We start from the raw sequence: 11,045 nt of genomic DNA, 5'->3' as shown, positions 1-11,045 counted from the left end.
GCACTGCAGTGCCTTAGACCACTGTGCCACTCTGGAGAGGATAAACATAATGTTAATAAAAAATAAATGCATATTTACAGCGAGATGCTCTATGCAACAATTCCAACTTTAAATAGACCTACATTTTTCAATTCAGGCACGAGGACTGAATTACCATTCTGAACAAAGGGAGACAGAAAATACAAAAATAAAGACTTCACTGGGAGATGAACAGTGCACTATAGTACCAACCCAAGGTTTGTTCCTATGATTTTGGTATACTCCAACATGTTTACTGGAGCAGAGTTCAACACAACCAGTGTTTAATTTGAGTCCCAATGAATGACCATTCATTTCATGGCCGTCTGGCAGAATCGGACAAAAGTCAAAACAACATGCAGCGAGAATGTGTTTCAGGGATAATTGAAGGGTTTGTAGTAGCCTACAGCCCATGTTGGCAAGGACTAGGCAGCCATTTGAGATCTACTGGTTTGGACAGAGAGCAACAGTAACAAATGGTTATTCAGCTGATATGGTTTATTGCTCATTTGCTCTAGGCTTCTGTTTTTGTTATTGTGCAAGCCTTGCAGTGTCTTTCTTTTTTTAAAGAAACTTGACCTCCAACTCCATACACCAATGTGAGGATTTGTCTGTTGCCCAAGGTCTCAATTTGGAGCTTAGAGGATTATGAATTATGATCATGAATTCAACCATTGTCAGTTTGGTGAGGACTTTCTACAATAATTCAAAGCCTAAGCATGGCCAAAGGCAAGCAAGCCCCAGTTGGAGAATAGACCATCAAAAGTAGTCCCCCCCCCCTCCATCATGGACTTGTTTAAGCATGGACTGACTATCTTTACATGTTGTGTTAGAGGTTCAAACAACCTTATTTGCTCAGGCTGATATGTGATGGTTAACGGCCTGGGGGTAGTAGCCATCTGTGGCCAGAGGTGAATTCAGAGTGTGTAATGCTGTTAAACATTTGAACAGTTCATTTTGAATGAGAGGACTTCAACATTTTTGGATATTCAATTCTATGAAATGTGCAAAGTTATCAGTCAGATTAAAGTACAGTCAAATACACTTTCAGCTGCCATACTGACAATACTCTGCAGCTAGGTGTTCAATTCAACACTGTGACTGTTTTTCTAGCGCTCATTTAACATTTGAAGCATTCTGAACACATCCCAAGTATTGATGATGTAGGTGAGGTGGAGGAACAGGAGAGGGGGGCTTGACTGCAGGCAGATGTGGGCAGGACTGGGTTCTCCCTTGGCCTGCTGTTGGATAGATTTGCCTCTCTGGACCAATGACTGGCGGCTGGTGAGAGCAGTACCAATCCCTCAAACATGCTACATCCATTTCCTGGGGAGCCCAAAATTTACGCCTGGAACCAAAAAAGAGATGATCGTAATCAAAATGAAGAAAAAATATCTGGAGATCCAGCTGGGGAGTGGCTCAGAGGTTGGGAGTGGAAACCCAGTTGCTGTTGTAGCTTTTACAGGAGACAGGCAGGGAGAGGGAGAGAAAAGGAGATAGGCCCTTGGGCATGAGTCCAAATGTCAGTCTGTTAGGAACCCCCCCCCCTCCTTCTCCTCCCACCCACCCCGAACACATTGCACCTTGTAGATAGTTGCTTGAGGTGTTTTTTTCCATTTACTTGAGCAAGCACACTCCTTCAGCATAAGTATAAAATAACATAGGGACAACAATCATAAAATTGAAGAACATGAAGTGAAATTTAAGTAAGACAGTGAGGTAGTGTCAAATATACCCGTCCCAAAGAAAAACAGACTGGATATACTGGATACCTGCCCAGTTAAAATAAATGTTTCTACAACACTTGCTGATCTGTGCTCTTTTAATATAGATTTTCCATAGAATATGTAGATATTAAACATACGTTCAAAAAAAATAATCACGATCTTTGATGTTAGAATTCAGATGATCACAATGAGAATTCATTTATGATCGTCTTCACTTTTTAACTCCCTTCTGCTTGCATATGATTAGGGCAGAAACATCGACAACGTTTTGGTGTTTAAACTAGGCATTTCCCTCTGTGAAAGGGGTGGCATGAGGAAAAGTAGCATAAGTAAGAGGCACATTGAGAACGAAGCAGAAAATGCACTGAATCAGAAGTATTGTATGTTCTCGGCCCTGACAGAGACTCCGATGGGGTGAATGGGCCCATTGTTTGTATAGGCCTTTATGACACTAGCTATTTCATTGCACTCCGAGCTGAGGTAGCAGGAGACAATGCTGGTTGCAACGCAGGATGCAATTGAAAGCAATCTCTTTCTCCCCCGCCCTCTCTCTTTTTCTCCCTCCTCCTCTCTCTTTTTTCCTCTCCTTCACCTTTCTCTCTCCACCCTTCCCCTCTCTTTATTTCTCTCCCTCTATCCCTTTCCCACATTCATTCTCTCTCCCCCTTTCCTCTCTCTCTCTCGTTCACCACATTCATTCTCTCTCCCCCTTTCCTCTCTCTCTCTCGTTCACCACGTGCAAAAGGCTAGTCCTCTGAAAGGTTCTGTAGTCCCGGTGAATGCGACCTGCATCGATAGAGAGACAAGCCCATAGGGGCAAAGCACTCAAGAAACCAAAAAGGCAACCTCCTTCACAGATGCGGAGGAAGCCCAAATAAGTGTCAATCCAGCCCACTGCTTTTGTAGTGAGGGGTGAGGAGGGAAGGAGGAAAGCAATGATGGAGTTGGGAGAAACATTGTATCCATTGGCGTAATGGCGATGTTTCTCCCATGACTGGTGTCCATATCCAGGTGGTAGGTTATACCAGATGGAATCATGCTGTTTTGTTTCTCTTTCTCACACACTAAACATCACACATATGTGTCTTTGTCCTGAAGATGAACGGTCATACGAACGTGTCATGTTCTAACTCCGTGGTGACACCATTCAGTGTGAATGTCAATTCCCCTTTGTGTTGTAGCACCCAGGTCTTCTGTTACAGTGTATTATTATGAATGAGGTTAAAGTGCATTATGAAGTTCAGTGTCGTTTGCCATGTGGAACATGTAACCAAAAGTCTGTCGACAATACGTGCACTTAACCAAAGAACACAAAATTATCTGGAATAAATTATTCATTTTAATTGGGATGAGTGACCAGCAATGCACTCAGCCATTGTTCCCTTGGAATCGGGGAGTCGGGCTACAATGTCTTCAAGAACATAATACATAATGTACATAGTTTTTTAAATGCTCTTGCAGCGAGCATGGGAAGTCTGCGTGCCTGTTTCTCCAACTCAATGTTATCAAACTTCTCTGGCAGCTCTCCATAAGCTCCAGTCATTAGCACAGAGGTCTGTGAACTATCGTTCCCTCACGTTAATCAAGGGGTTTGGTACGGGTTAGGGAGGAGCAGACAGTGTTGTCTGCCTCCAGCTTTCTGTGGATCTCGGTGTCTCTCACTCTCCCCACTTCCTCAGGCAGTTTTTTCTCTACCCCCCCTTTCTATCTACTCCCAACGCCCCTCTCTCTCCTCTTCTCCCCCCTCTCTCTCTCCCCTCCTCCCCTCTCTCTCTCCCTCTGCGGTCTATCCGTCCCCGCTCTGAACCCTTGTGGCCGCCTGGTGCTGTGGCTCTGTTATTGGAAACACCCCTCTGATACTCCCATTAGCCTGATGTAAAGATGATAGGTTGTGCTTTGTTTGGATATCCGTTTCCAATAGCAGGTCACGATGCGCAAATGACACCGAGATGATGGGGTTGCTGTGGGACGGAGGCTGCCAAAAGGCAAAGAGAAGGAGGGAGAGAGGAACAAAAGAGAAAAATAGGGAGGTAGGGGGTGGTAGTGGCCAAGTCAATGCCTGACCAAGATAACAAGTACAAGAAGGAGAAATAAAGACAGAGAGAAGGGGATGGAGAAGGAGGGAGCAATGGAAAGCTGAGGGAGAGGGAGAGGGATGGAGGAAGAAGAGAGGAGAAAGGGAAGAATACAAGGAGAGGAAAGATATAGGGGGAGAACACAAATCCAGCAGCCTTGAATCGGTTCAAGGTTACAAGGGAGGGTCACATATCAAGGAGATAAGGACCACCCACCGCAGCTATGGTGAGGGATGAATAGCTCATACCACCATGCTACCCATTATACCCGAGCTTAACAACATGCTACCCTGCTCTGTTTGATCCATGATCCATACCCAATGAATGTAGATTAACATTCAGATATCAGGGAGGTAACGTGACCGATGTAGCTTCATTGAGGCTCACAGAGGTGTATGAGTTCCCTAAAAGCCTTTGTAAATCCCATTATAGGGATACAATAAGGTGGTATACCTTACTATAATATGTAATGGATCATCTTAATATTATCGAATGTGTAAAATGGCCAATTATTTTTTAATCGTAAACTTCTGATGAACAGCAATGACATTTAATCTCATGGGTGGTCAATCAGATCTAGCTGAAAGCCACAACCCTAATAAACCAAGCCTCATTAAAATAACCAAAGGATTACATTCAAGAACACCCATCTCAACCCAGCATGAGAGTAGAAAATACCCAATTGATGGTTAAATGAACCCATGTTTGGTTATCCCAACAACCCAACTTGTTGGGTTATTCACTCAACCCATCTGGCTGTGTCAAAATACCCAGAGTGTGTTCTGTCCAATATTTACTCAGCGCTGGGTTACCAAATATACCGAAATTGGGTTGTTTTTAACCCAGCATTTTTTAGAGTGTAAAATATAGTATATGCAGGTGTTTTTAGTGGATGTGAAACCTGTAACATGTTGGCTGGAGTATACCGATGTGTCACCTCCCTGAGATCTGAATGTCAATTGTTGCTCAGGGGGTGAAATAATAGCGTCTTGCTCTATAGGCTAATATGATTGGCTTTGAGTGTTGTGTGATGTTGGCCTGAAGGTTGTGGGTTCCAGGCCCACTCTGTTGTACAGGGAAAACATGTGAAAGTGACCTGTATGTGAACTTACAGATGTAGGTTCTTAATTTGAGCCAGTTTGCTAAAGCAGGAAAAGAATCCTGCAGCAACAGGAAATGTGAATTATTATGTGTATTATAATTAATGGACAAATTTTGTAGGGTTTGATACATTTACGTTCAGGCAAAATCAAATCTGAAATTTTAAACTGGATATTACAAACTTTAAAAGCCATGTCAAACCCTGAATACACTACAAGAAGTAACATTTTCATCAACAAAATAGATCAAATGAAGATCCTACATCTGTATACCATTTAATCACAATGACATACTCTCAACAGGATACTACAAAAACTTCTCCTTCAAGCGGCCTGAGGCCTGAGTTTCCTCAGAAACAGAAAAATACTGCTTTCTAGAACCCGATGTGGACCCAGACTGGATGTTCTATTTGGGCTATTTGTTTCATGAACCATTTGCTCATCCTGCTGGTCATCCTCCGAAGGCCTCTGATGTGGTCTAACTCACTTTGAAGACCAGCGGGATGCATCAAATGTGTGAGCCTTGTGTGTTGCGTCATGGGTTCTTCGGTCATTGTAAGGTCGTACTCGAAACCTCACTCAATATGGTTTTGCCTGGATCTGTGAATCAGCCACTATATTGTAATACAACCATATTTCTTTCCTCTCATCCGCCAAACAACATTAAATAGTATTTTGACTTTATTTGAACCAAATGTATGCTTTTAAACTTGGCTTGTGCCATCAGATTAACCAGATACACATTCATCATTCATGACATCATGGAGTGGAATTGACCTGCTCTTTCTTGTTTTGTTCTCTGGACTGTGAGTTTCGCTTTTCGCCTTATTGCCAAATATCACACTATGGGACCAGAGGTTCATTTGTGGCGCAAGGAAATATTTTCCCCCGACAATGATCTACGGTCCGTTTTAGGTTTACCCCCTCATGGTTAAAGTCCCAATGTGGGATATTTCCTGCTGTTCAAATGGCGGCTCATGTCTTTTCAAAATATATAGCCATTGATTCTTGAAGAATGTAGAAAAGTAATAAGGGATACAGCCAAGGGAGGGATTGTAAAGTTGACAGGCAGGTGCAGTATGGATAAAAGTTACTGGGAGACACACACAACACCAATCCATCAACACGAGTTTAGCATAACTGTAATACACCTCATACCCAATCAGGAACCACTTAGGGCATGCACCAACACTTCATAATCACTTTTAAAGGGGCGATTTGTAGTTGCTACATAAAATGTTTTTACCTAAAAATATGTAATATGTACACATTGATTCTTGAATAATATAACTTACAAATGCTTGATGAGCTTAGTTCAACTGTCACACCCTAATAGAACCCAAAGTATTGCCTCCAAACACAGTTAAAAATATAATTTTGATATCATGGATGGTCACTTCTTGCATCCATTGTTCTGTCTATGAATTTGAGAGGGGTGACTGAAAGCTTTTTATCTTAAAACAGTGGATAGGAAAATGCTTTGATACGTATTTATGCCGCAAGGTTTATGAGAATCAAGACCTACAATGGGGTATTTGATAATCAGGTTAAAGGCTAAGAAAAAAAAGTGATGTGGAATAAATGTAGGATACTTAATGTCTCAAAAATGTCTAAGATGTGTAGATTCACTTAATTAACCAAATAGTTTCACATGGAAAATCACATTTTCACAACTTTATTTTTTTGCACATGTGAATTCGTGTGAAACCATGTGTTTATTTAACATGTGGATTTTCACTTTATCACCTAACCTTTAACATGTGGATAAAAATGTTCACCTGAGATTTCACAGTTGATGCCGTGCAAACATAAATGATTCATTGTGACACAGACTAATAATTAACTGCAATGGTAAAGTAATTGTTTGTCTGCTTTACCACAGATTGCTCAGGACTTCTCCATTTTAAACCCGGACTGCTCGGGAAAACTCACTGAGAACTGTATCGCGGTCTCCAAGGACAAAACTTCACATCGCCAGCCAAGAGAAGCATGCCCAAAATGTTCTGCAGGTATAGTTTGAAATGAACCATTTTTAGCCTGAAACAATCAAGTTATTCACTAAACATTCTTCTATCCAGATACAAAATGGTGACATCGCTTTAAGACTTCTGCCAGTGGTCCTCCCAACACCAGTCTACAAGATTAGAAGGAAGACATTCTGACCCACCTTTTGAGGAAACCAGAAAGTCCTTCATTGACTTGCAGCCTGTAAGTTTAAATAGTGGATAGGCATAGGGAGATTGATGGGGAAATTAGATGATAGTATTTGTAAACCTTGAATGAAAGGAACAGCATTCGAAACTCAGTTAACTGTAAATGAACCGTAACCCCAAATGAATGGAAGATGTACAGTAGTCATCAAACAGGGATTTAGTGTTTATATTGATGTGCAAATGGCTATATAGTATACAACATAAATTGTTTGTGATGGCATTGTCAGTGTGCCACCATGTTTTGCACAAGTCCTCATATTCTAAAATCAAATGATTTCCATCTAACAGGTTGGGACCAACATGGTTGAGTACCTGAGCCAGGCGGAGGTGACCAGATCATACCCATGTATGTTGGCTCTTGGGGACTGATCACAGGTTTTACAGTCATTAGTGGACAGGTATTGGAGCAAGGTAGAGTGCATTCGGACCAAATTACTTTTCCCACCATTTTTTAAGTTACAGTCTTATTCTAAAATGGATTAAATACATGTTTTTCCTCATCAATCTACACACAACACCTCATAATGACAAAGCCAAACAGGTTTTTAGACATTTTGGCAAATGTATATATGTAGGACCACTCAATTTTGAGGCTCATAGCAAAGGGTCTTAATTCTTATGTAAATAAAGTATTTATAATTATTTTATTTCGCAAAAACAACCTGTTTTCATTTTGTCATTATGGGGTATTGTGTGAATATTGATGAGGACAATTTTTTATTTAATCAATTTTAGAATAAGGCTGAAACGTAAAACAAGATGTGGAAAAAGTCTAAGGGTCTGAATACTTTCGAATGCGCTGTACATTGCTTGGGGCACTGGATGTATGCTTCAAGTCCTATCATGTGTTTGATATCATCTTTCCTACAGACCACAGTGTATCAGCTGCCAGGAACAGAATCCCCCGCAGTTAGACTGGTGCTAGCATGTCTTTTTACCACTGAACAATAGTGGATAAGTATCTGCTCGTCTATGTAGTGTGAGAAGTTAGAGGAGGAAGCACATCCCTCCGGCTGATATGTTTGTGTTCATGTGAATGAATCGATCAATGGATTAATGAGCCGTGTGTTTATCTCTGATTCAGATGGGTGGGGATAAATGTGCAAGACACATTTCGGTTGTAACCCATTTTCTCTTCATATTACAAATATGCTCTTAAGTCACTATCTATAGCTCTGTAAAATGGACTTTTAGTTTGTTTGAATATATTTGTGCCTGCTTTTTGCCTACTGTACAGTATGTGCTTGTTAGCTATTAGTGTTGCACTAAATCTGTATCTATTTGTATGATTAATATATATATATAATGTATAAGCTGCGTGTTAACACTTTCTGATACGCTTTCATTGGGTCATAACAATTTATTTTAAATTCAAATATTACATTTTGGGAATTGTGAAAAGTTATTTATGAGTGAAATACAGTTATTACTTGAGTAACGACAGTCATTAGTCAATTTCCTTAGTAGAGTGACCTTCAGCCCTTCAAATATGTTACGCTTGTTCTCTTTGTAACAATGTTTTGACTCTACCCAAAGAACATTATTGCATGGCAAAACTGTATGATGTGTGTGTGTGTGTGTGCTCTCACCTACGAGAGCTGAAGTATGTCAGTGGATTCTATTCATTTGCTCCGGCACTGTCTGGTAGACAGATCTGTGTTAATGCCACTGAAGACAGTGTCACACGGACAGATGCTTTGTTTTAGTTTTTATCAGATTGCATATCAAGTTCAGCTGAGGCTTCAGCCTGATATTTGGACTGTTTGGTTCAATTTGAAGATTTCGTAAGGTAGGATTGATTACTATCTTATGAAATAACACATACTTGGACAATAGGGCTTTGTTTCAATGTACTATTTAAAACATGTATATATTGTGGACAATTCTCTGTGTTGTACAGTATGCACTGAATTTGCAGGAAATACAAATTCAGTATTTGAAATTCAACATAGTATCTTGATTGTGTGTAGGAAAGGGTGGGGGTGGGATGGTAGGGAAGGCAAAAACATTAACATTAGGATACATAAATATTACATAAATTAACCAGCTCCTGGGTCAATCCCCCTACCCAATGTACTGGGTTTGTCACAACCCAACACACTGAGTTGTTTTTACCCAGCAATATAGTCAAATTGATCCAGCAGCTGGGTCAAGCGCTCAACCCAGGGTGCTGGGTTAGAAGCTCAACCCAACCCCGCTGCGTTTGTCCAATTTTGAACCAGCACTGGGTTATCAAAATGACCCAAATTTCGTTATTGTTAACCCAGAATTGTTTTGTGGAATAAATTCATTTTCAACCTTTTTTGAGATACGAAAATAAAATGTTTTCAGTAATTGCTTTCAGGCAGCTAATTTTGTTTGTTTTGTGTCTACTGAATGTTTCAGTGCATGTTTTCAACAAGCTTTGGGCGAAGGACTTCCACAGGCCCGCTATATCCAAAGTTCACTCAAAAAGGCAATAGTTCTGAACTGGGTTTGTTTTAGTTTGAAATATTTGATTAATTTCCTTTTAAACTTCCATTGGTTGAAATATATTGCTCAATTATCACTTGGCTCATGTAAATAGTTCTGTAGTTGGCCCCTTAAACATCATAAGGTCAACATCCTCATAGTGTTCAAATTTCTCTCATGTAAATGTTGTAGCTACATAAAAATATTAAATAAACCATTTATTTGGGAAATCCAGCCTTTGCTTTTTACTTCATTGCCATGCTGATGATTTCAAGTTGTAATGTATTTATTTGACATTGAATGCATTATTTGTATATTTACTGCATTTCAGGTTTTTAGTTTTTTTCTCTAAGAAGTTATTTCTTTTGAAGTTATATGATTAGGTTTATGTAGATATGACATATCAGTGTTATCACACGGTATTCAAAAACCTGATCTGATTTGTATTTTCATACTGAGTTTCAGCAAATTTGCAGCAAACAGAATGTTCACTACAAGTGTCCTAGAATTGTTTGCCAGAAGTTCACAAGTTGCCACAAATATAACAGTTTGCCTAAAAACAGAAAATTTGAGCTTGCCGCAAATATTTGCCACAACTGTTTGCCAGAAGTTCGTTTTTTTCGGTAAGGGCCCATTTTCACATGATTTTACACGTACAGCCTAGAGACATCCTGGACGCTTTGCTGGGGGGGGGTTCAAAATGTCTTATTACGCACAGCTGATTCCCATTCCCCTGATTAGTAATGTTTTTATGTGCCCTCTGTTCACCATTGTCTTATCAGTTATTGTTCCCATGTCTGTTGGTCTGTGAGTACCTGTGCTTTGTTATTTTGGCTTTCGTGCTGCGTGTAATTGTGCACTTATTATTACGGGTCTCGTCCCGTGTATTGTTGTGCATTTGTCATTGCGGGTCCCGCCCTGTATAGTGTATTGCAGGTCTCGTCCCATGTTTTTATTAGAGGTTTTACCTCGCTCTTTTGTTTGGGTTTACATCCCTGGGTTTTGGTATACGTGTTTGTTTTGGGCTTCGTCGCCATGCCTTTTCATGGCATGTTGTATTGTTGGGTGGAGTATTAAAACCCCCTATTACGTATCCCTGTGCCTGTCTCCAATCATTTATACAACGGGACATGAAATGTCACATGTGAAGTGTTCCAAAACACACGTATGAAATCATGTCATTTTCCACGTGTGAAATCAACTGTTAGCCATTGTTGTTAATTTTGTGGTAAATTATACAGACATTATATGGCCAATTTCTACAGTAATAGGATACCGTATTAGTGTTTTGCTCTATACTGTACTTACTGTCAATCACAATGCACTTGGGTACTTTTTGCCCCGTCCTGCAAATGAACTTGGCATGCATCACTTGCAAATGCACTTATGATATCTATGAAAATGTTATAGTAAGTTACCAGCTACTGATTTGCAGTGAAAATAGTGGAAACAACTTTTAAT

At 40.2% G+C, this 11,045-nt stretch overlaps 1 long non-coding RNA gene across 1 annotated transcript; it reads left to right on the top strand.

The window, feature by feature from the left end:
* Window positions 1-6,795: 6,795 nt before the first annotated feature.
* On the top strand, window positions 6,796-7,818 carry LOC124020314. Its single transcript, XR_006835999.1, has 3 exons — window positions 6,796-6,929; window positions 6,999-7,128; window positions 7,422-7,818. It is a non-coding gene; the product is annotated as an uncharacterized LOC124020314 (long non-coding RNA).
* The last annotated feature ends 3,227 nt before the right edge of the window (window positions 7,819-11,045 follow it).

This window comes from Oncorhynchus gorbuscha, linkage group LG01 (assembly GCF_021184085.1).
Source record: "Oncorhynchus gorbuscha isolate QuinsamMale2020 ecotype Even-year linkage group LG01, OgorEven_v1.0, whole genome shotgun sequence".
NCBI classification, from domain to species: Eukaryota; Metazoa; Chordata; class Actinopteri; order Salmoniformes; family Salmonidae; genus Oncorhynchus; species Oncorhynchus gorbuscha.
Note: the sequence above shows the minus strand (reverse complement) of the source record. Positions and strands in the feature narration are given on the sequence as shown.